Source organism: Melospiza georgiana, chromosome 5 (assembly GCF_028018845.1).
Source record: "Melospiza georgiana isolate bMelGeo1 chromosome 5, bMelGeo1.pri, whole genome shotgun sequence".
Taxonomy (NCBI): domain Eukaryota; kingdom Metazoa; phylum Chordata; class Aves; order Passeriformes; family Passerellidae; genus Melospiza; species Melospiza georgiana.
The window spans coordinates 23,110,302-23,133,601 of record NC_080434.1 but is presented as its reverse complement, the minus strand read 5'-3'; the positions used below and the strand labels follow the sequence as shown (position 1 = coordinate 23,133,601).

Here is a 23,300-nt window from a genome sequence, read left to right as displayed (position 1 = left end):
AAATCCTTCTCCCTGCTTGTCAAAACTACTTTGCTCGACTTGTTGTATATCATGAACCTACTGTATAATTTGCTAGAAACACCCCAAAATTATAGTCATGAAAGACTTAGATAGGCTTCTAAGCATCCCTGTAGCAGGCACAGGTTTGACTGGGAAAGGTTTTTATTCACTTTGCAGAGTTCTCCAGTACCGCCGACTATGTGTCCTGGTCACAAATTCTTGGTATCCTCCTGCTCTGCCCTGCAGTCCATGGCACACACACCACTATGCCCAGGAGGCATCAGTACAGTGGGCTGGGGCACAGATCTCAGGTATTTTCAAATATTTTGAAATTTTTTTCTAAGCCAGAGTGAGCCTGAGGAGACCCAGAACCTTGCTGAAGTGTTCTTCAGGCATTGCCAGTCTCCTTGAGAGCACCAGCAGTGCCAAATGTGGCCCTACAGCTCTGAGCAACACCCAGCCAGAAGCCTGGGGACCACCCAAATTTAGCCATAAGTCAGAAATGTGCAGGACCCCTGAGTTACAGTCAAAAACTGCCCAGCATGTAAAACCCTAACCTGTGTGTTCCTACACTTAAGTAGAAAATACTTATAGAGGCAGCATGCTGCCAGTTTCTCATGGAAGCTGCAGCTAGTCTGGCTCTGGGGCAGTCCCAATTGCTGTGTGCCTGGCACAGAAAAATGGCCCTTTGGCTGAGGCATGCAATTACACATCACACATTCTTTTTTGTCACACATCAACTAAACTAAGCTTGTCAGACAGCATAAAGCTTTGTTTGCCTTCCCTCTTTGCATCTACTACAAATACAAAGCATAGTACAATTTGCCTGATATCACTGAACATCCTTGTTTTCTCTCTTTTTCCATCTCATGCTTATTCTTTACTAAGTCATTCCAGCAATATTTTTAGTTACTTCCAAAGAGATTCAAAAGTAGGTGTTTCAGTTTTTCTCAGTTCCTTGTTGTGGTTTGTTTTCTGGGAGTTTTAGCATATTGCCTCGAGATCAGACAAGATTCTTCAAAGTAGTGGCACTTTGAAATGTATATGTGGGATTTGGCTAATTTTTCCCCCCCCTCCTTTCTTTTTTCCCATGCTTCTTGAACTAACTGTAAAGCAGTTTAAAAAAAATCACCTGTTTGAAATTTGCAGCATATATGGTAAGTCTCCAGCAGGTGTGAATGAGCATAGCTTTTTGTGCTCTCTGCCAGCCCAAGGCCAATCCCATCAGTGGTTCCTGGGCAGTGTAATTACTTTCTGGTGAGATTTTGATCAAGGATGTTTTGAAAATGAGCACCAACTTCAGTTGGTCCTTCTGCTTTGCAGCTGCTCGGGAGAAGGTGGGATAGACAGCAAGGAGAAATGAGCAAACCCCCAGGGCAGCAGAGCATGTTGGGCAGTGGCACAGGAACATGCTGCACTGGCTAACTTCCTTGCTCGTGCAGGAACCCAGAACTCATTAAAGAATTACTTTGTGTGTATTTTCAGTTTAAAGTTTGGAGAGCTTCTGTCTTATTTCTATACAAACAGATTTGACAGTGTTCCTGGGCATGTGTGCGTCTGTAGCACAATCATTTACACAATGTGCACATTTTTAGGGAGAGGTGGATTCTATTTTGGATTAAATAAAACAGAAGAATGAACAAAAGTAAACTTAAAAAAGACCGTTGTGTCTTTGTTTCTTTACAAACGTTGCAAGTTTTGAGTATAAAAGTACTGGTGTTTACAAACAGTTGTAAGGAGTACAGAAGCCCAGGAAGGATACTTCTATAGCTTTGGTTTGTTTGCTTGGATAGTCTGAAATGAACAGGGAACAAGAGACTGCTTTTAACAGAGGAAATGTGTGTGGGAGGATTATGTATATAGGAAAATTACAGTAGTTAGAAGGAAAGAAAAAAATCCTCAATGGCTATTCAGAGTATCATTTTGAAGTAAAAGACAAGTAATAAAAAAACCTTTGACTTTGATAAGGAGAAAAATTGAGTGAGTGGAGTCAGATGCAGGAGGTTTTTACTCTATAAAATGACTGTGGGAATTAGGACCAAAGTATGTTAATCCGCTGTTTTAGAACACAGGAATTTGAAAAATGAACAGAACAGTGCACAAAAATGACCTGCAATAATTGGTTGGTGCTGCTTAAAATTCATCTAATTTCTCTGACGTTAGCCTAGATTTAGCTTGGTTATCTAAGTGAAGGCATTTTAGTCAGCCTTTACATCTAATGGAATATTGGTTTGAAATGGGTTTTCACTTACTAAAAACTCCCTGCAGAATTCCCAGAGCCTCCTCACACTGATTTCTTGGCTGATGAGGCTGTCTTTTCTTGGCAAGTAACCCTGACACACAGCGTGGTTATCCAAGTAGCTCGGTACTGACTGAGCAAGGCACTGATGAGGAGCAGCGGCTCGGTTCTACACCATGCCAGTGATCTGCCCGTTTGCCGCAGGAAAGCAGCTCACAGTTTTGAGCAAAGTCTGGTTTTAGGGGTGCACGTGGTCGCACACATGTCCTCCTAAGTGCAGCAGGCACAGTGTAAGGATGCCTGGAAGCAGCCGAGAAGGTGCATAGATGGGGTGCTCGGGTTAAACTCGCAGCCGCCGCATGGAGCTGCTCTCTGCCGGCAGCACCACTCAGACAGTCAGGCTGAATACACCGAACAAATCTCTACAAATGAAACACTCTCAGGACGTGCTCTACACGCAGCCTAATTTGACAGCCTGACCTCGCACGCACTGTCGCGGTAGCCTAGGGAGGGCAGAGCAGGATCAGAAGCAGCAAGGGGAAAGAGCGGAGCGGGGCTGCAGCGGCAGCGCAGCTGGAACACAACTCACTCCGGTGCGGTGCGCGCCGTCCCTTCCTCGGTGCTCGGCAGTCCCTCGCAGGGCCGACCCCGAAAAGGCTGCGGCGTTCGGGCACAGGCTGTTAAATATGCAAACCACCCCCTTCCCATGACCGCCTGCATGACTCTCCTCCTCCCCCGTCTCGCACACACACGGTATCTGCATCGTTCCTGATAGCGAGCGAGTTTGCTGACTTGGGGCTAGCAGAGCGTACTGGCTGCTGGAATTTCTTGGATTTCGTTCAAAGCAAATTTAAAGTGATAAAGTGCCATTTGATAATATATAATAGTAATAATAATAAAGACAGGCTCTGAAGAGTTGAGTCAGATGATAGGTGTTTTTTCTAAATGTAAAATGTGTGGAACAACTCAAGTACTGTCTTTTGTAGATTATTTCTAACTAATGTAAAGCCCACACTATTTGATCTAGTTATAGAGGAATGCCTCAAACAGCTGCAAATGGAGACACTCCAAAACACTCCATCACCAAAAAAAAGCCAGAACAAGAACACTCCAAAATGCTCCACCACCAGCACCAAAAAAAGCCAGCTCCTAAACCTTTTACATAAAGAATCAAGTGTGATTTAAGTTGGTGGTTTTGGTGGGTGGGGTTTTTGTTATCAGTGAAGAAGGATTTGTGGTGCAAACTGTGTCCATGAATAATGCACATTTGTAGTTAGGACTGTCACGTTGCTGCTCCTCATGTGTAGTGAACGTTGTGTTTTCTGTTTTTCTTTCTCCTTTTCATTGTACTTTGGCCTTAGCAAAGTCCATTCGGTGTTGCTCTGCTTTGCTCTCCTCTGAGCAGGGGACCAGAATGCAGCAGAATTAGAGCAAAGTTTTCTGATAGTACCGTGCAAAATGTACCACACAAATCTGCTCTGAGGCTTTCTCTGTGTCAATAAAAAATTGTGTGTGTGTTCCCTGCAGGTGCAGGGAATGGTGCTAACCAAAGTACTCTCTCCTGGAATGAGGTGATAGATCACACTCTTAATCATTTGCTGCATTTTCATGTAATACATGTTTTTCCCTGATGTAAACAGCCGAGTTTTCACAAACCAACAGCCTTTACAGCTAAGAAAAAGTTTACAAAAAAACCCCAAAGTGTCTTCTTGTTGGGACTGATGTATGCTGAGTGATAAGCCAAATTGCTGAGGCTTACCTTGGTGGTGGCACTTCCATGCTTTCAGATTTGCCTTGGCTGCAGGTTTATGCTTTAATGTTCCTTTTCTTCAGAATGTCACCTTGGAGGCAGTAGTTCTGAGTGGATACCAAAAAGTAAAGTTTCAAGTGTTCTGATACCATATTTCATCAGTTTTTAATTGTTGACTTTTGATAAAGCAGGCTATATGGGGTAAAACAGTTCCTTCAGTTGCAGAGAAGCAGTCTGAGACTTTTTCCTCATTTAATTTGCAGAAAACTGAAAGAATTTTTAGGGTTCTAAAGCAAATGGAATTTGAAACAAACTTATTTTATAAACATTCACGAATTTTGAGCAACTAGGAACTTTTATTTATTTTAATTTGGAGCAGAGAGTGAAACACAGCAGCATGTTATGGGATCTGGTTCTCAGCCTTCTCAAAGGGAAGCAGAAGGTGTTCTTCTCTAGGAATTGTTTTCAACAGACAGCAGATTGGCAAAGTTACCAGTAAAAACATGGTAAAGCCTTAGTAAGCACACTGGTAATCTAACATTTACTTTCTTTGTGAGACATTTAAAGAGTTAAAACTGTACCTTCACTATAAAAAACTGTACCTTCACTGCAAGAGTTCCATTCATTGAGTTGGTATGAAACACAAGTACTCCTTTGTGCTACGCTTATACCTTCAATGACTGACAAGGTACTGAAACCCTGTTTTTCCCTTTGCTTTTCCAACCTGTGACAGGAGTGTGCTGGGACCACATTTTTCACTTCCTGTTTTGAATGGGTAACTGAGTCCCTGTCCAGTGGAAGCTGCCTGCAGGGGCAGGCATTATTCCCTCCCCTCACTGCTGCTCTGAGCACCTCAGGGTCAGACAGTGGGATTTACAGGGGCACCTATCACTCAAGCTCAGTACAACTCTTTACATGATCAGGAAGTAGGCTCTCCTAAAGAAAAAGTAATTCTTCCTTTCTGCCAGATTTGGCTCAATGCATGTGGATTATCAAATAAATTCCTCTGCTTTCTAAAATGGGAAGTGATTTGTGCGTACAATTTCAAAAATGAAGTTGGTAGTGCACTGCCCTGATCTTACATTGTTTTCATTTGCTGATGATTTCTTACAGATTAAGCTCTCCCTTTCTGTTGCCCCTTTGGCATGCAACTGCTGATGACAGCGTGAAAAATTGGCTGAACTGCTCGACGAAGCAGCCAGGCTGAGACTGTGTATCCATCTGTTACATGAGGCTGCTTGCCTAAAGCATCTCTCACCTCTGTCCAACTTCTGGAAACTTCAGTCAAGATGATGACGTAGTAAATGAAGCATGGATAAAACCTGGGTGTGGAGACATCCATTCCTGTCCAACACCGTTCCCAGGAATGGCAGCAGGAGCTGCAGTCAGCTGTCTCAGGACTCAGCAGCTGACCTCTTACCCATTTGTGTTTTGGTCATGGAGCAACATAAAGGTTTCTTATGGTCACCTGAGCCCCATGGACAGCTCTGTAGGTGTATACCTGCCAATTGTGTGGAGTAACTAGTCAGTGAAAGGATGTTTTCTCTGTGTTTTATACAGGGAAGTGAGGACATTTAAGTCAATGACACATTTCCTTTCGTGGTCATCGTGGGGGCTCTCCTTGTGGTTTGATAGCCCTAGATGAATGAAGAGGAACTCACATGGATTAAATTTAAATCCAAGATTTAGTTCAGCAGATGTCCCTTTCAGGACATTCACAGGCTATTAGAGGATCAGTACACTCCAGGCAGATCTCCTGCCCCGTGACTCCTAAGTGTTGAGGGATCCCTCTGCCTATTGATTTATGGCCAGAACTTCCCCACCTCTTCTGTCCCAGCTGCTGCTCCACCTTGTGCCTGAGAGCTGATAGTTAAGCAGAAGGTTTGAAACAAAATGTAGCATCTCCTGAAGTTGCCTGTGTTGTGTTGCAGGTCTCTGTGGTGAGATAACTTGCTTACTGCATGTGCCAGGCGAAACAGCCACGATTGCTGAAATCTTGCTTTGGGAACAGAAAGAGGCCAGCTCCCCAGAGCTGAAATGGGAGTTAGCACATCGCCACAGTGCAGCTTTTTCCCTGCTGGGAAGGAGATTCCAACTGTTTTTTATGGCGAGTCAACTTTTGCACTGCACAAAACAACAGCCATCTTATCAAGACTGGTAACCTGCTCTTAGTGCGCCTACTTGTGTGTTCAAGAGAATAAATCCACTCAAGTCAGAAGTTTCACTGTAAACTTAGATATAGTCATCACGTTCACTTCCTCAGTAATTTCCTCACCAACCTTTGCCTTGTTTGGTTGTTTGTTTTTGTTATTTTTTAAATTACAGTACTATGCTGCTATCAGAGACGTGACAAACTAGCATTTAGCATATGATATGGGAAGTGAATTGCATCATTTTTAAGCCACTTAAGGAGGGGTATTAGGCCTGCAAAAAGCTAGACTCACAAATGTAGCAAAGGCACTTGATCCTTTATGTTTATTCATAATAGAGCTCAGCAATTTGCTGAGCTTGCTATTCTCTTTTAGCAAGCAGTAAATTCAGCCAGAAAAGTACACCTTCAGAAAGATCTAATGTTGGACCTCTGCAGCTTAAGTTTGCAAACACTTTTAAACAAAGAAATGCTGGGGGGAATATTGAAAGTACCAGGTATTTATTTTTTGAAAAGTTGACACATTTAAAGTTTATTGGGAATTAATGTTTTTGTTGCCTTTTTTTTTTCTAATTTAAAATATTTACAAAAAGGTTAATGTATTTGAAAACACCATCTGTGTCAATATAAGCATGTTTCTACATGTGCACCTTGCTTTGCTCATGCATAGTCCATTACATTTTTATGATATTTTGTTAAAAATATGCAGAAGAGTCACAAATGCATTTAAAAGAAATAATCCATTCTTAATCAAATATCCTTCCAGTGTTACTGTAACTCTAGTAAAAGGCCATGCTTAATGATCAATGAGATCATTACACAAGCAATAATGAGATTTGCTTTTGAAGCAGGGCAGCTTAGAGAAGCAATCAACTATGGACAAGCCTGCAATTTTGGGGTTTTAAGTTTAGCTGATAACTTTCTTTTCCCTCTGCTCCTGGCAGCAGGGAGCTTTTTTGTGTACAATGAAAAGCATCATCTGAAAGATTCATCTTCAGGTTACTACATGGAGAGCCATAAGGAGCTGTCTGTTAGACACACTTCTTTATGTTCAGAAGGGGTCTCTTGTATTTATTCCTAAGTAGGAAGGTTCATAGCTACAGGTGTTTTTTTAATATGAAGGACCCTGCTCCAAAGTCCAGTAAAGCTGGCCTAAGGACTTGTGAGCTTTCATCTCGGGGGCTGGTTTTGCCATTGGGAATTTGGGCAGGATCATAATAACTCATTTAGGTGGAGCATTTGGAATTGCCTTTTCTAGTGTGTTTGCCTCAGTCCTGAGCTAGCTGGCAGACTATTTGCTTGATCTTAGCACTTCTATTTATGAGAAACTGGCCAAGGCTTAAAAAGCCACTTACCCTATAGAATGCATTTATCCTAGCAGCTTTTCTGCCTTAGCAGAGGACCCTCTTCCCAGCTCATAGGGAGTTACATGCATACCTGACAATTAAGTAAAAATTCTTGATGAATAGCCAGAGAACTCATCTATTCAGAAGATGCAGTTCAGCACAGAGACACTGAATGGAGATATGTCAGCTGATGCCTGACCCCTACCCATTTGAGGTCTCTATACTGAAGCTTTGTTTCCTATTACATCCTGCAGAAATTTGTCATGGAAATGAAAAACCGCATGTCCAGGTCAGAGCCGATCAGCTGCTTTTCTAATTTCAATTAAGGTTTTGTTATCTCTGTTTAAAAGGGAAGGAAAAGTTAAGTAATAAATAACTGTACAAGTTGCAGAAAATAAGAGAGCTTTGTTCCTCATTTTGTTCATGTGGTCAAAGTATTGATGAAAGCTGGGGATGCTGTCTGCTTACTTGGATAGATAAATCATGAGATTTCACCCCCTTGTGGGCCCTTGCAATTGTATCACGTTGCATGAACAACTACGTAAAGGAATCAGCTGTGCTTTGTGAGCAGCAGAATAATCTGTGATTCACAGAAGTAGGTCAATGCAATTAGTGAAATGTTAAGACTCATAATGTAATGTAACATGTGCTGTCTGCCTGATTCCATCCACATCAGTTTCAGCAGGGATAACGTTAGACAAATGTGTTACTTAACAAGCAAATGAAAGCTTTTAAAGCCTTCCTAAAAACATCAAGTCCCTTCATCTCATGTACAAGTACTGGACAGTCCCACTCAGAAGCCCCCAGGGAGCCCTGAGTAGGCACAGGACCTGTTTACAGATACATACTTGGAGGGATGAAGGAGGAGAAAACATTCGCTTCAACAATGTGAAATTTGAGACTTCTTTAAAAAAAAACCCAATCCTTTCGTGCTGTCCTTTGTGATTCCACAAAATGAATCATTACATATCACAATTGCTTTCAAGGAAACTAAAGCGGATTGAGAAGAACACTATTTAAAAACTTGGTTGGGTTTGGTTGTTGTTGGTTGGTTGGTTTGAATCTGTTTGTGATTTTTTTTTTTCCTTCTTTTGGGGTGAATCTTTGGGGGGAGTTTGTTGCTGTTGGTTGTTTTTCTTTTTTTTCTTTTCTGAATTATTGCTGTAGGAGAAGTCTTCTGTTCCCAGAAATATGTGAGGCTGATCTGTCAAAGTGAGTAGGACAAAAGGATCAATGTCTAAGCCTTAATGCTGTTGCCCTATGTCTCCAGCAGTGACCTTGCAGCACCAACAGCTCTAATCACAATGGAAACCAGTAAATCCAACATAAATTCACTAAGGGAATGCTTGTATTTTTTGTCCAGATGACAGAACGTAGCCAGTTCAACAGCCAGCCCACCTCTGATACTCACTGTGTCCCCAGTCTATTGGTATGGTGAAGGAGGTTAGAGGAAGTATAATAGATATTTCTAAAAACTATTTAAAATACCAGATGACAAATTAACTTGTCTAGCTAAAACACTGGATTCTGTTCACTAAGGAGAAATTTTCAGGAAGAATTAGTGCCGCTAGACTGAGGTAGTTCTCGGAACTTATTGCAGAGACAAGAGGAAGAAGGGGCAAATCTTTGTGCACCAGAAACAAATTTGAACTCAAAAAACAGGGAAGCTGTAGTGTAGAAGTCATTAAAAGATTAATAGAATAGAAAATTGCCATGAATTTATGAGCAAGAAAATTATTTACTTGTTCTTTTGTGCTTAAGGAGAAAGGAACTTTGCATGTTCAGCTTCTCAAAATAAAAATAGTCTCACATTTGGATTGCTAGCTGTTCTTCCTCCTCCCTGAATTAAGCAATAGTCTGAGATGCTCAAGCAGAAGTTACTTAGGTGTTCTTTGTCTGAATTTCTACTGGCAATGGAAAAAGTAAAGAAGGTAGGTAAGGGCAGTTTAGTGTCCTCTGTCCTTTGCTCCTGTCATCTCTCTGGTGATTTCTGGAGCTCTTACACAAGTGCAGCTCCACCCCTGTGCTGCCAGAGGATGTGACTGTGCTGTGTGTGAGCCACATGCAGCATGAGGTGACACTTCTGTCTGGCTGGGGCTCTCAGGGACTTGAGCTGACATGTGCTGCCCTGCCCCACAGTGCTGTCCTTGACCTCAGCCTTTCCTTTTCTGGGGGGATGCAGTGTTCAGGCCTGCAGGCATGTCTTTAAGGGTGCTTGCTTCAAGTGGCTTGAAGCTCAGGGTGCAGTCCCCAGGTAACTGTGTGTGGTAGGCAGCTGCAATCCAGGTTTGCCCATAGAAAGCAAAGAAGCACAAAGCTAGGGGCAGAGACCTGGAGGCCATTTCTAGTTATAAATATTTTACTTTTTTATCTCTGTCTTGTGCTTCTCCACAGCAGTTGCAGGCCCAGAGAACAAAGCAATGTCTTTTGTTTTGTGGTTTAAAGTACAGCAGAAGGGGTTGGGAGCTAACGTTTGGTTGATGTTAGGCAGATGTAAACGATGAAATTCATTAAAAATTAACAACAATCACGCACAATTAGAATAAGAATCAGTTGGGGGAAGTTCTTCAGGGAGAGAAACAGGGATTGCCTTTGGCTTTTTCTCAGGTGCCAGAGTGCCTAAAATAGCCATGGCAGCATGTTCTGGAAGGGTGATCTGGATCAAAATGCAGTTCTCAGCAGCAGTTTTGCTCCATGTTCCAACTCTGATAACCAGGCATGGAGGTCAATACGAAAGAGCAGAGCAAAAGTGCATTGTCTCTTCATGTTGCTTCTGTAGAGGCAAAATGAAAATAAATACTGTGTTTTCTAGTAATGTGCTCGTTTTAGCTTTGGGGAGATATTTGGAGGTGTTATTAAGTGCCTGATACATTGGGTAGACAAGATGTGTCCATCAGCAACGAGAACCAGAGTCATTTACTCATAATGGTGCAGTTTCCAAAGTGGCAGAGATGGCACTGAGCAAAGTGTCATAGCTAGAGGAAGTCTCTTCAGGGTAAAATGAACTAATATAAAACTAGTTGAATTTCTGTTTTCCACCGCAGCAAAATTATTCATCAACTTCAGTGATTTAATTCATATGGAGACCAGAGCTTACTCTGTCAGGATTCCTGGATTTACCTTCTTTTCTTTTCAGCATAAGAGAAAATAATGTGAACTGTCTCCAGCTTTCCAGAGATGGGATTTTCAAGGTCAATATCAGTACTTTTATTACCTTGTAAAGGGAAGCCTGAAATGATCGAGATTCCTGTCTGGTGAGTTGTTCTTAAGATGTTTCTGGTTTTGAGTTCTTGGTTCTCTGTCTATCATGATATTGTGAAAACATTTCTTTCTACCCACCCTTCTCTTTCCAATGTACTTTTCAGGAGATACAGATGGCAAAACAGTCTCTGAGAGATATTAAGACTTTCAAACAGCCACTCTTCCTTCAACTATATGTTCTTGTACCTTTTCTGCAGACTTTCAGGAGGTAAAAGTAGTAGAGAGCCTCCAGCTTTTGGCAGATGCTGCCATATAACTGACTTCATCCATGCAGCAAATCCTGACTGTGACACTGTAAAGTGTCTACGCATATTTGTTATTATGTTTATAGAACTTCTTGTTGTTGATTTCAAAATACAGAAAGTCTTAGTGATAAACTGAGTAGTATTTGCAGAGCCATTCCCTCTTCCTGTTTGCTGTAAGTAGCATTAAATGACTTAGAAGATGAGAGAAGTACAATTGCATTTCAACAGAAAAGTTTCTCTGTTTGGGTGCAAATTCTTTGCTGGCAGAATGAAAAACAGAACAAAAATTGAAAGTGCACTGAGTAAAAAGACCAAGCTCTGTCCTATTATAGGCTTTGATATTTTTGTCATTCTCTAATGCAGAAAGGAAAAAAAATCTTTGGATGCTAAAAGTAAAATTCTTGTTTTGAACATACTTTGGAGTATTCTGTTTATCCTCAAAAATTGTAGGAAGAATAAGTTGCTTGAACTAGAAGATTTTTGGTGTTTATCCAAAATACTTGCTGTAATCTTAAGGCCTTTGCAACATCATCTTTATCAGTAAGTGTTTTTCTTAGCAAATATAGGTATGTTTTTTCCAAGAGTTTTAAGTACCCATGTAAGTTGTTATTTTCTCCATGATGATTTTTTATTTTACGGGTTTGATAAATAAGATTATTTCTTACTTGCAAACTGTTCTGATTCCATGACCTATGTAGAGATATTTTACTGCTGGCACATCATTTGACACACTTTATGCCAAGCATCAAAATTCTGAGTGTACAGCAGCCCATGAGCAATAGAGAGATCCCCCCAGTAGATACTGTTAAGTAATCACTGCACTTCTGCAAGGGTGCAATGAGAATCTGGTAAGAGGTAAGCTGAGCCAAGAAGGTGAGACAAGATAATGTATCCATAGGTTTTCTGTTCCATTGTGAAGCTTTTCTGGGAGTCATTGTGAAATGATTCACTTGTCTCCCTTTTGTTTCCATTGATTCAGAGTGCAGGAAGAGAGGAGCAGCCTGAAGGATCTGGCTGGGTTGTTGGGGTGGGGTTGAATGTCAGATGTAGGTCTGCATCAGCCTGGTTTTGTACCTAAAGGTAAAGCAGAGGTGTTGGTGCAACCCCAAACATTACAGTCTGACAGGTTGCCCCCAGGCAGCTTTCTTGCCTTTCTCCCAGTCTCATGACCTGTCGGAATGATTGATCAGGGAGGGTTTGCTCCTCCAGGTAGTCTTCTGAATTTCTTAGAAGTAACCCAAGCCAACCTTGTCTCACACACCCCTCTCACTCTCCCTGCTGATCTACACATAGCGAGGGCTGCTGCTTTCCCCGCACTGAGCAATGGCAGCAGCTCAGACAGATCCCTGCTGGAAGGGTGGTTGGAGTTGCATCTGAGGCTGAGTGAAAGCTGAGGCATTTGAGAGATGACCCTGGCATGGGTGCAGGCAGGGTTGTAGGCTTCGTGTACGCCTGAGAGAGAGGCCCAGAGCTCAGGCACTGCTGTCTTCTTTCAGATGACATTGTGCCCTTTTCCTGTTCTCTGCATTGCTGTGTTTCCCAACAGGAGAGGATGCTGTCACACTTCCTTCTGTGCCTTGTGTGAAAAGGGCAGAGTCTCCTCAAGAGGTGAACACTCTCTCTTTATCATTGCAAAATATGTGCAGAAAACATTACATAATGTCTTCACCACACTGTACATTTCCTCCTCTGTACTAAAATACTCCCTGTTGAGTATTGTCTGTTTGGAACTTTCTACTTTTGCTAAGATTTTGTTAAACTTACTAAGTTCCTTTCACTTTTAAAACTCTGCCTGTGTACAGGCTTTCAGTAATACACTGCTGTTTTCCCTCTAAAGAAATAGCAAAATCACTGGACAGTTCTGACTTTTTTACCACAATAGTAATGAAATTAAAGTAGCTTTGTGTTCTTAATGTATCATACTTTGCAAATTTTTGAAAGGTGATGAGTTAGTAGCTGAAGTAGAGGAAGTAGCTGAAATTAAAGACATAAATTCATTTCAGAAAGTTGCTATAAAAGCAAGAGGAACTCTGTTGTCTGCCTACACCTTGTACAGCTGATCTCTTACCATAATCAAACATTAGTCTGACAACAGAGGAGGTGAGAAGAGTCCACAGATTATGAAATCCAGCTAGTGAGGTAAGGATCCCTCTTTTCTGGGTTATCTATGGAAGTTTCTATCCCCATTATAAGCTAAAAAGTGACATTTCTCTTTCCAGCCTGAGGCGGATCAGTTAGCTTCCGATTAAAAGGCCTTCAAGGACCCAACTTGAGACAGTGCAGTGCTCTGGAGTAAAAGTACAGCAAGAGTTTACCTGGAAGTAGCTGTATGTGCATGTTAGTGTTTGAAAGCAAGGTAAAATTTTGTCGCCTTCAGAAATTGGTTTGTTGATTTGGTTAATCAGTGGCTCCAGAATGCATTTATTTGCATTCTTAGGGGAAAAAATTAAGGTAGTGGATTTTAGTTGACATTCTCAAAGTGTAGCGCAGTTTACACTTTCTCACAAGATTTATTTTGCGTAGATACTTCAATTTCTAAGCAGAGAAATGAACTGAAAGCAGTCACAAGGCAATGCAAGGATTATCTCTTAGCAAGTTACTGGAAAGAGGATTTGCCCTTTGTATGACTTTGGTTGCAAACTCTTTGGCTGACCACTAAAGCAGATGACATGTTTGTTCCATTGCTGAAGCTATCTTTGACCTCATTTTCTCATGTTATCCCCAACTAGAGGCTAATCAATTGGAACTATTTGGAGTTACTTTTATCCAATGAAAACTACAGACTGTCCAAAAATGGTGTTACTTGTGCAGAAACATAGCAGTAATAAAATGCCTTTAAAGTGTTGCTGCTGCAGGTTATGGTGTTGATGATAAGAGTAGTTTGGGTTGGAAGGGATCGCTTGAGATCTACTAACCAGGCCAGGCTGCTTAAGCAAGGGCAGCTCAGGCCTGTGTCCAGTTGGATTTTTAATAGGTTCACAGCCTGTTTCTGTGTTTTACCACCTTTAGAGTTTAAATGGTGTATCCTTGATGGAATACTGAAGATGGAATTTAATGTGCTTTGCTGTCTATCCAGCTGTTTCTTCTCCAGGCTGACCAGTCCCAGCTCTTTCTTCCTCTCCACACATGACAGATATTCCAGTCCCTGAGATGCTTTACAGCCTTGGGCTGGTCCCACTCCAGTAACTCCACGTCTTTAGACTGGGTTGCCCAGAACTGTGACTGGAGCTGGTGAAGGTACACTCACACTCACTGGAAGCAGCAATCTTAAACTGTTTGTGGACTTGTGCTGTTCTCTAGGCAGAGTTGTAATACCTGAGTAAATTTTGCAAATGTGGGACTTAGTCAAAGATGGTGTTGTACAATCTCCTTTTCTGTGGCGCTTGATATGAGCTCTCAGCATTCAGCATAAAACTTTCAAATACAACACAACAGAAATGTAGAAACAATATGGCCTCGTCATGATTAAGTTGGATTTAACCTACTTATTCCTACATTACATCCTTGTAGTGCCAAATGGTGGTGTTAATTTTTCATAAATTAAATAGAGAGGACTTCATCAATGTTAAAATCACTGGCATTATGTCTCAACTTTTTTCCTCCTCTTCCCTATTGAGGCACAGTCCTGAAAGTGGCCTTTTTTCTTGGTTTCAAATTGGTGACTCTCTTCCCAGTCACAGGATGGGAGAGTTATTTAGCGAGTCCTGAAGCACTCTTTGATTCCAAAATAGTGAGGGCAGGAGCCCGGAAACAAAGTTTCACATTATTATGGATGATACACATGAGGAAATGTGATTCTCAGCTTATGAGTGCTGTATATATTCAGCCTGATGAAAGTTCATTAGAGTGGTGTCGTAAATAGATTTAGCAGAAGAAACATTTTAACTTGTTTCTAGAGATAACTATTGATCAAGCAAAGAGATAAGACAGTGCTGAGTAAGTAATCCAGCTATGTTAGACCTCTATGCCTCAGAGAAATATTGGAAATAGATATTTAAATAAAAATTTCTTCTAATAGCAAATAAATAAAAAAAAAATAGGAACTTTAAAAATCCCTCCTAACTCAATGGAAGCTATCAGTAATTTGGTGAGTCCAAATGTTTACTTATCCTCATTCCAGAAGAATAGTTTTCCTCTTGCAGAAGCTAAGGATGTGCCAAATTGGCTTATCTAGCCTCAGGTATTCAGAGTAAGACCAATTCTTTCTGACTGTGTTTTCCAATGCATCCCATCTGGCATTTACTACACTGTTCCTGCCTCCCACTACTGACATATCACTCCTACATGGTAGGTAGGGCTCTAGTCAACATGCCAAGCATGCCAGGCCCCTTGGAGAGCCAGGACAGAGGCTGGATGTGAGTTGGTGTCCCCTGAAGGCAGGCTGGCAGCACTCAGGCACTGCAGTGTGCTCCTCACATGGACAGGGACATACCTGCTCCAAGAGGCTTTCCTCCACCTGACCTCAGCTTACACACTTGGGGGTTTCAGTGGTCTGACAGGGTGGATTAAGGCAGTTTCTTTCAGGTAAACAGTGCAGGTGAATGCAGCTTCTGGGGCCTTGTGCTGGCACTGGACAACAGGGTAGTGGTGAAGAAGCTACAAGAAATGGAGCATTTATGTCAGGACCACTTTGCAGGAATGAATAGAAATGAGACCCTGACTAAGAGACACAGGGAGGATGTGAAACACTGTGGAATTCAGCTGCTTCTGTGTAAAAGACAGAGGAACACCTAAAACATAAGACACTGTGAGCTGATTTGAGACTAATATTTCTGCCTTGAATACTTGTAAATATTACTTGGCTTGTTGAAAACCAGCCAGTCACTCGTAGTTCCAGCCATTCCCCTGATTGGCAGGAGGGTACTTGCCAGACTAAAGCCAGGTCTGTGGGGCTGGTCAGATTGACTGGCAGGGGATGTCCTGCCTGACAAAGGCACTGGGATGCCTTTGGGAGTGCTTAAGTGTGGTTGGACATGCCCTGGCCTTTAGGACTCCAAAAAACCCGTTTAAATGTTTAGAAATAATTCAACCATCAAAAGCTGCCATCATATCAAGTAAACAAGATCATAATGTGAGAGGAGATGTAAATCTACTCTGAATTAAAAGGGGGAAATGTCATTCTGTAGGCAGCAAGCTATTCCATATCTGCTTCTTTTAAGTCCTGGTGAATGTTCTTTGAAAGAATTATTGGCATTCAGCATCAAGAGTGGGATACTGTGCTCTAGGTGAAGCTCAGCTCTGAGTGCAGCTTCTACAGCTTGAGTATGAATAAAGAATGGTTTCAAAAGAGCTTCAAGACAGGCTTCTGTCAATTATTGACACCTTTGTCACCAGTTATTGACAAAAGTAGGGCAAGGGTAATGTCATTGGGCCACTGCCAAATAATATTTATAAATCACAGAAGAAGAGAACATGACAGGTTATCAAGGAATGAGTGTAAGGAATATTGGATAAACCTATACATAATTAAATCCAAGATTAAAAAAATATAATTGTAATAAGAGCACTTAATCAGGAAGGCTAAGGAAATTACTCTTTGGAATATGTCATTATAGTAGGAGTCCTAGTAAAATATCTGTATTGTATAAGTGGCCTTGCCCCAGTCCTAGTTGTTCTAAATGGATTGCAGCTGTGATATCCTTAATTAGGTGGCAGCTGTGGCTAATGAAGATAACTGAGATAAAAGGGGGTGGGGTGGGTGGTCAGGGAGAGCCTTGGAGGAGCCCTGATGAAGAAGCAGGAGCAACACTGCTGTGAAGAGCTGTGTGTGAGAAAACCACTCAGAAGGTACGGGACTCTAGAAATATGATAACAACAATATGAATACAACATGTCATGGCAACTGGGACAAAAGTTAATATAAAAAGAGAAATCCAGCCCTCATCTCTTGCAAATACTCTCTGCAGGGGAAGGATATATGCATATTTTTGTAGGGTTGAATCTTAACAACTTCTTTCCCTCATTGCTAATGTTATAATTCCATTTGTCTGAAATGAATGTTTTTAATTTTAGATTCATAATGGCTAAGTGCTTTACTGAATCTAGATGTAAATGAAAAGCTTGATAGATTGAAGTATAAATAACTTTATTAAAAATCACCCTCATTAGGAAACTCATTTGAGTGAATGAAGTGAGTGAATTATTCCCTTTTCCATCAACATCCACTCACATTTATGAGTTGCATGGAAAATTAAATCATTATTGCATAGCCACCAAAGAACCTCATTGTGGCCTAACTTTTCCAGCATGTTGTAATGTTTGCCTTCATTTATTTGGTGTTGCATGCTTCATTCAGTTTCCAGAATATCTCAGTGCTCTGAAGATGCTTCTGCTTTCAGCTCTGAGGAGACTGAGCTCTTGTGCTGGGAAGTGCTTGTGCACTGGCAAAAGGTGATGCTGAGGATGGATTTGTGGATGGCACTTGTCTCCTTGTCGCAGGTTGTGAAGGCCCTGTGAAAGCAGGGCTTTTAGGCACTCAGGAAAGGCCCCTGGCTGGTACAATTGATCACCCTGCTTTGGATGGTCTGGTGAACTCATTCATGGCATTGGTTTGCATGCGCTGCATCTCTTAAAAATAATGCTGTTTTCCATTCTTACTGTGAGTGGCTAATACAAAATATCCTGAGTGCCTGCTATCTTTTGAATATCAACACAATATATTCCATAAGAAGCACATAAAACAACTAGGCAATGAAACAATTAATTGATTTTATAATGAAGCATGAAATCAAATAGACTTTGAGATAGAGTTGAGAGAAGCTGGTGTCTGATCTGATTAAGATCAATGTTATTTTCCGCTGGTTAGAGCCCAGGGGCCACTGGTGAAGTCATTTGGTCTTGGCTTAGTGGTCATAGAGCAGTTTGACAGGTTTGACTTAGTGGAACATGAGTGACAGCTCAGTCTTAGTGGGGTCATCAGTGCAACAGGGATGTGGTTGCTTTGATGTGGCCAGATTTATATCGTGGGGAGGAAAATGGGACCACAAATAATTCAATGGGTTCTGTACCTTTTGATCACATAAGAAGTTTTTCCTGAGCTGGAATGGAGAATTCATTGTCCCTTTGAGGTTAAACCAACATTTCTCTGCAGAAACGTTAGACATCACTAGAATCACAAATTTCTTGGGTTTAAATCGTTACCTTGAACAGCAGGTCCAAAGAAATTAAAGATGCTCAGCTGCTTTTGCTCTGTGGCGTGGCTTGGTTTTGTTTTTCTCCATCGTGCTTTCCGTGCAATCGTCAGCCTGGGAAAGATGAATTTAAGAGGACAGGACTTTTCTGTCGGGGGATGTTTTGCATCCACCTGGTTCCCCATGAACTAATGTTTGCACAATCAGGATGTAGTTGATAAATGTCTTTAAAAGACTTCTTTGATTTGTAGCCCAATAGGGGCATCTCAGCACCAGAAAACTGCAGTTGTATAATTGAGTAGCTTGGGTAAGGAAATGTTCTTTACCTTTAAGTACAAGTAGAAAATGTTAATAGAACAATTTCTAGGAGAGTAATAATTACACTGACGTGATGCATGCTACAGAAATCTCTCAGATTGAAGAGGACTATTATGAGAGCTTAGCAGGATTTAGAATTTACCCCTGTACATGAAAGTCCAGTATTTGTACACAGAGCTTTGTTGATATAAAATCCTCATGTTTCAAGGCTTTTTCCTGGGAATCCAAGTTCTGAAAGACCAGGAATTTACCAATGTAGAAGCATTTTCAACATCAACAAGATTATTTTCATACTTCAAAGTTTTTAAAACACACATGACTTGAATTATGGAAAGGCACTTTTTAACTTCTCTACTCACCCAGATTTTCCCATTTTCAGTGCCTTGGAGGGGTGGCCAAGGGGAAAAGGTAGTTTTCTGTTTTGTTAACTGCTAGAAATTAAGCCATGACAGAAGCTCAGGAAAATGAATTACACTAATTTCTGTACAAGCCAGCCTGAAATATAATAGGGGGTTTGGTTTTTTAAAATATTCTAGTCTACTAGTAAACTTCCCATAAAATCTGTGCTTCCCTGGAAAATCAAGAGCTCTTGGTTAGTTCTGTGTGATACATTGAAGGTGTATTCAGTCCTTTGCTCAGTTCTTGATTTTAGCAAAGTTTGGAATGTTGATTGTATTAATACATCTCTGCAATATCACACTGAGGGGTTTTTTTTTATTGCATTGCTAACTAAGGTATAACTAAGAAGCAGAACAAAATGTTTTAATTTTTTTTTGCCAGGATAGGAAATATGAAAATGAGCAACAGGTAAAGTAAAGGAAATATCTGTCAGTACATTTTAGAAGACTGCTTGAGGGAGTTCTTAAGTAGGCAAGTCAAAGCAAAATAGTTTTCACACAATCAAATATGGTTGCAAAAATTAATCAATTTAAATAATTTCTATCATGTTAATACCTGTGTAGATATACTAAACTTATGATGATCCTATCCTTGATTTGCCAGCAGTATTTTCATGTGAGGCTGGATGGCATTTTGACAGTTGGGGACAAGACTGTGACACTGACAGTGGGATGTAAACTACTGCAGGAGCCCCTCTGCTAAGGGAGGATATCTATTAGCTAGATGAATATCATTTCTGAAGGGTGGATCATAGGGTGAGTAAGGTGTCAATCCTGTTGTGAAATGCCCTTCTGGAATAGTGGCACTATTTTAAGAACAAAATGTGGCAGACACTTTACTATGGGAGAAGCCAACACTCCATAACTTACTCTCTCTTCACTTTTCACAGGTTTATCAAATTTCAGCAGTTCTCCATAGCCCAGTGAAATCATCACAGATCCATTTTATTCAGCTGAGTCTTGCTGCTCTGTGTTCTTGTTTTGAGCTATGGGTGAGTGCAAAGCAGGTGAGTGTAACATCATTTCATGAATATAAAACCATTTCATGCTAGACCTGACAAACAAACAGCACTAGCTTTGTTAGCAGACTTTCCTTGTTCTTTATACTAAGCAAGAATCCTGAGGGTTTGAAGCATCATGTAAATCTGCTAGCTAATACAGGCCAGAAGATTTTGAGAAATCTGGCTTTTACTACGAGTTTACAAGGCTGTTCCAGTTACTGAGAAGTCCGAAGTCTTGGTTCTAAAGACTCTTGGGAAACTGATCCATCAGTTTTAAAGTTTACAGTGCTGCTGGAAAAGAGCCCAGCACTGTAACACTGGACCCTGGAAATGAGTGAAACATTTCTCTATTAGCTCATATAGCTTGCAACAGCGTGGTAGCTGAGTAACTTGTAGGTGTTACTGCATTCACCCTTGCAGTATCTGAATAATCCAGGGAAATGCAAGTACAGGAAGCTATAAAAATATTTCCACCTCTCTTTTGCGGGCAAGGGCCCAGCAGGGCAAAATCCCAAAAAGCTTCCCTTTCCCGAAAGTTTTAAGCAATTTTTTTTGTTTAGTTAACATTAAAATTTTATGTATGGATACTTCTTTGGTTTAATCAAACTTACTTTCATTCTGCAAAAGGTAAAAAATAAATCTGTATGATAAACTTACAGATTCCATAAATTTATGGAGACTACTGTTCGCTTTTTGGGAGTACTTTGCTTTCTATGAAATGTGAAGGACATGCACTAGCTAGCATGCTCACTCTCAGAAATTCTGTTCTTATACTTCTCTCTAAAATCTGCCAAATATCCTTTCCTCCAGACCAGCAAAGGTTTAGTAGACTGTTTTTTAACTTCAATTAACTTTAACCAAGAAATTTATCTCTCAGTATAAGGACCCAAAAACCATAGTTTCAGAAACTAAATCAAAATCTCAGGCTAAATTTCCTGTGTACATATTTCTCATACTTTGGAGCCAAAAGCTTTTTGGAAGATATTTTTGGAGCAGCATTTGTAAAACTAGAATTAGGAGTTTGCTGACACCCTGTTGTTAAGGGTTCTGAGTCACCTCTTTTAAACAAAAATAATTATGAATCATCACAATTTTCTAAATCAAAAAGCAGTTCTACATATTCAGAGTTTTGACTGTTGTGAATCTTATAATGAGACAATTATTAAATTAGATCAGTGGCTGTAATTGTTGCACCACAAAGGAAAGAAAAAGATGCCTTCAACTCCTCTTCTTTGACTTGAATTCTTCTTTTCAGTTTTCCCTGAGATGCATCCTCCCTGCATGATGAGATGTATGACATGACTCAGAATTACCATGTTCAGAAGAATATGATATCAATTCAACATTATGTTTCCTGTCCAGAAGTGACTGCTTCAATCAGGTGGTTGTAGAGGAGCTGTGGGATCAGATAAGAGGTTACAAAATTCTCTGGAGAAAGCACGAGGCTCTCTAGGTAACACAATGTCAGTGGTGATCAGAAGCAGGGAAACAGTAATGCCAGGAAGTGGATGTAGAAATCATTATATGTGCCAAAACTGTTAAGACTAATAATTACTATTAGCAATAAGTTATGCAACTATCATCAGATCACAAGGAAATAGTGACAGCAAATTTAACATGATGTTTACATAGTTAATTCTTTGATTGATGTTTTGTTTATAAAGTGCTACAATGGTAATGAACATGTTGTACCTTTAGTGGGGCCTCATAAGTGAAATAAAAACAAGTTGGTGCATGGCTAAAATGGAGACGGCACAGTTTTGCCCGATGCTGCCCTGTGCATCACCCCATGTTCCTGTTACACCCCATCAGGGTCAGGGAGGTCTGAAGCAAGAGGTGCTGAAAGAAACAAGAAAAGGGAGAAGATACAGCCACCTCAGTTGCAGGGGGCAGACTTTGGCCTATTCAGGATGCTGATCTGTGTGCACAGATGACCAAGAAAGCTGATGGCATCCTGGCCTGTATCAGGAATGATCAGCAGGATCAGGGAAGTGATTCCTCCTCTGCTGTTGGCACTGGTGAGGTCTCATGTCCTGTGTCCAGTTCAAGGTGCCTCTGTTCAGGAATGGCTTTGAGATGCTGGAGCATCTCCCAGGAAGGGCAACAAAGCTGATGAAGAGTCTGGAGCACAAGTCCTATCAGGAGTGGCTGAGGGAGCTGGGGGTCTTTAGCTTGGAGAAGAGGAGGCTCAAAAGTGACCCTGTCACTCTCTACAGCTCCCTGAAAGGAGGGTGTAGCCAGGTGGCCACTGATCTCTTCTCCCAGGCAACCAGTGACAGGACAAGTGGACACAGTCTTCAGTTGTACCAGGAGATGTTTTGGTTAGATATAAGAAAGAAATTCTTAACGGAAAGGGTGAGCAGACATTGGAATAGACTACCCAGGGAGACAAAGGAGTCACCATCCCTGGAGGGGTTTAAGGAATGACTGGATGTGGTGCTTAGTGCCATGGTCTAATTCACAAGGTGGTGTTTGTTGGACTTTACAATCTCAAAGGTTTTTTCCAATCTACTTGGTTCTGTGAGTTGCAGAGTACAGCTTTGTGTTGGACAGACTTTCAAAAAGTGAACCGAGTGAAGGATATAGAACAAGAAGGGCCAAGTCTCTCCAAGTAAGGGCCAAATCCTGGTGATTTGTGCCCAGAAATATCTCTGCTTAGAAAATGCAATAAAGGTGGTTTTTTAATGCATATGTGAAGATCAGTGTTGTAAACCAACTTCTGTTCTCACTATCCTAACAGAAATAGATAAGCCAAATGGAAGCTTGTGATATAACAGCAGCAGTTGGTTCCATGACTTAAGTGATTTATTATTCAGGACCAAAGGCTGAAAGGGAAGCTGACAAGAGGAATAATAAAACTGTATTTGTATCAACAGCTTTTGCTGAAAAGCAACTTAATATTTCTCCTGTGTATTATACCAAATCCAGATTTGCTGACATTCAGCTCTACAAGTCTGAGATGGATAAAGTGACTTTTGGATTTAATTTTTTAATTTAATAATAACAAAACAACCATGGCAAATCTTGCCATTTGAGCACAGAAATTTTCCCTCCTTGACTTCTAAAGCTACGCTGTGGCTGTGATGCTGAATGAGATGTCTCATTTTTTTCCTGAGCATTAGCTGCTGATTCCTGGCAGAGCCGCAACACTGAATTTAGTGGTGTAGTTGGGCAAAATACTGCATTTCTAAACATACCTGAAAGCTCACAAACCTATGCTCTCTGCCAGACAGAATTTGCTATAGGCTGCTTTGATTCCTGAAGCAAATTGGATTATTTCTTGTTTCCAGTTGAATGGTTCCAGTGATTACTTGAATGGTAATATGCCATTCTGACTCATGGAGATGGCAAGAGAGAATGGATGGTCTAACTAGATTTTTTTCTGTCTCTGAATTTTTGGTTTCTCACTGGTCTTCCCTTAATTTTCATCTATAAATATAGAAGCGTAGTTGTTGCTAAAGTG

At 40.9% G+C, this 23,300-nt stretch overlaps 1 protein-coding gene across 3 annotated transcripts in view; it reads right to left on the bottom strand.

Moving 5' to 3' along the window:
* The window catches only part of HPGDS (hematopoietic prostaglandin D synthase), a 29,519-nt gene extending 26,621 nt beyond the window's left edge, over positions 1–2,898 (bottom strand). The window contains exon 1 of one of the 3 annotated variants that reach the window (XM_058024515.1): positions 2,829–2,898. The gene's annotated coding sequence lies outside the window, so the exon portion shown is untranslated. Of the gene's footprint in view, positions 1–2,252; positions 2,272–2,828 lie in introns of those variants that run through there. The other 2 variants (XM_058024514.1, XM_058024516.1) reach the window with 2 other exon arrangements.
* Between the last annotated feature and the right edge of the window lie 20,402 nt (positions 2,899–23,300).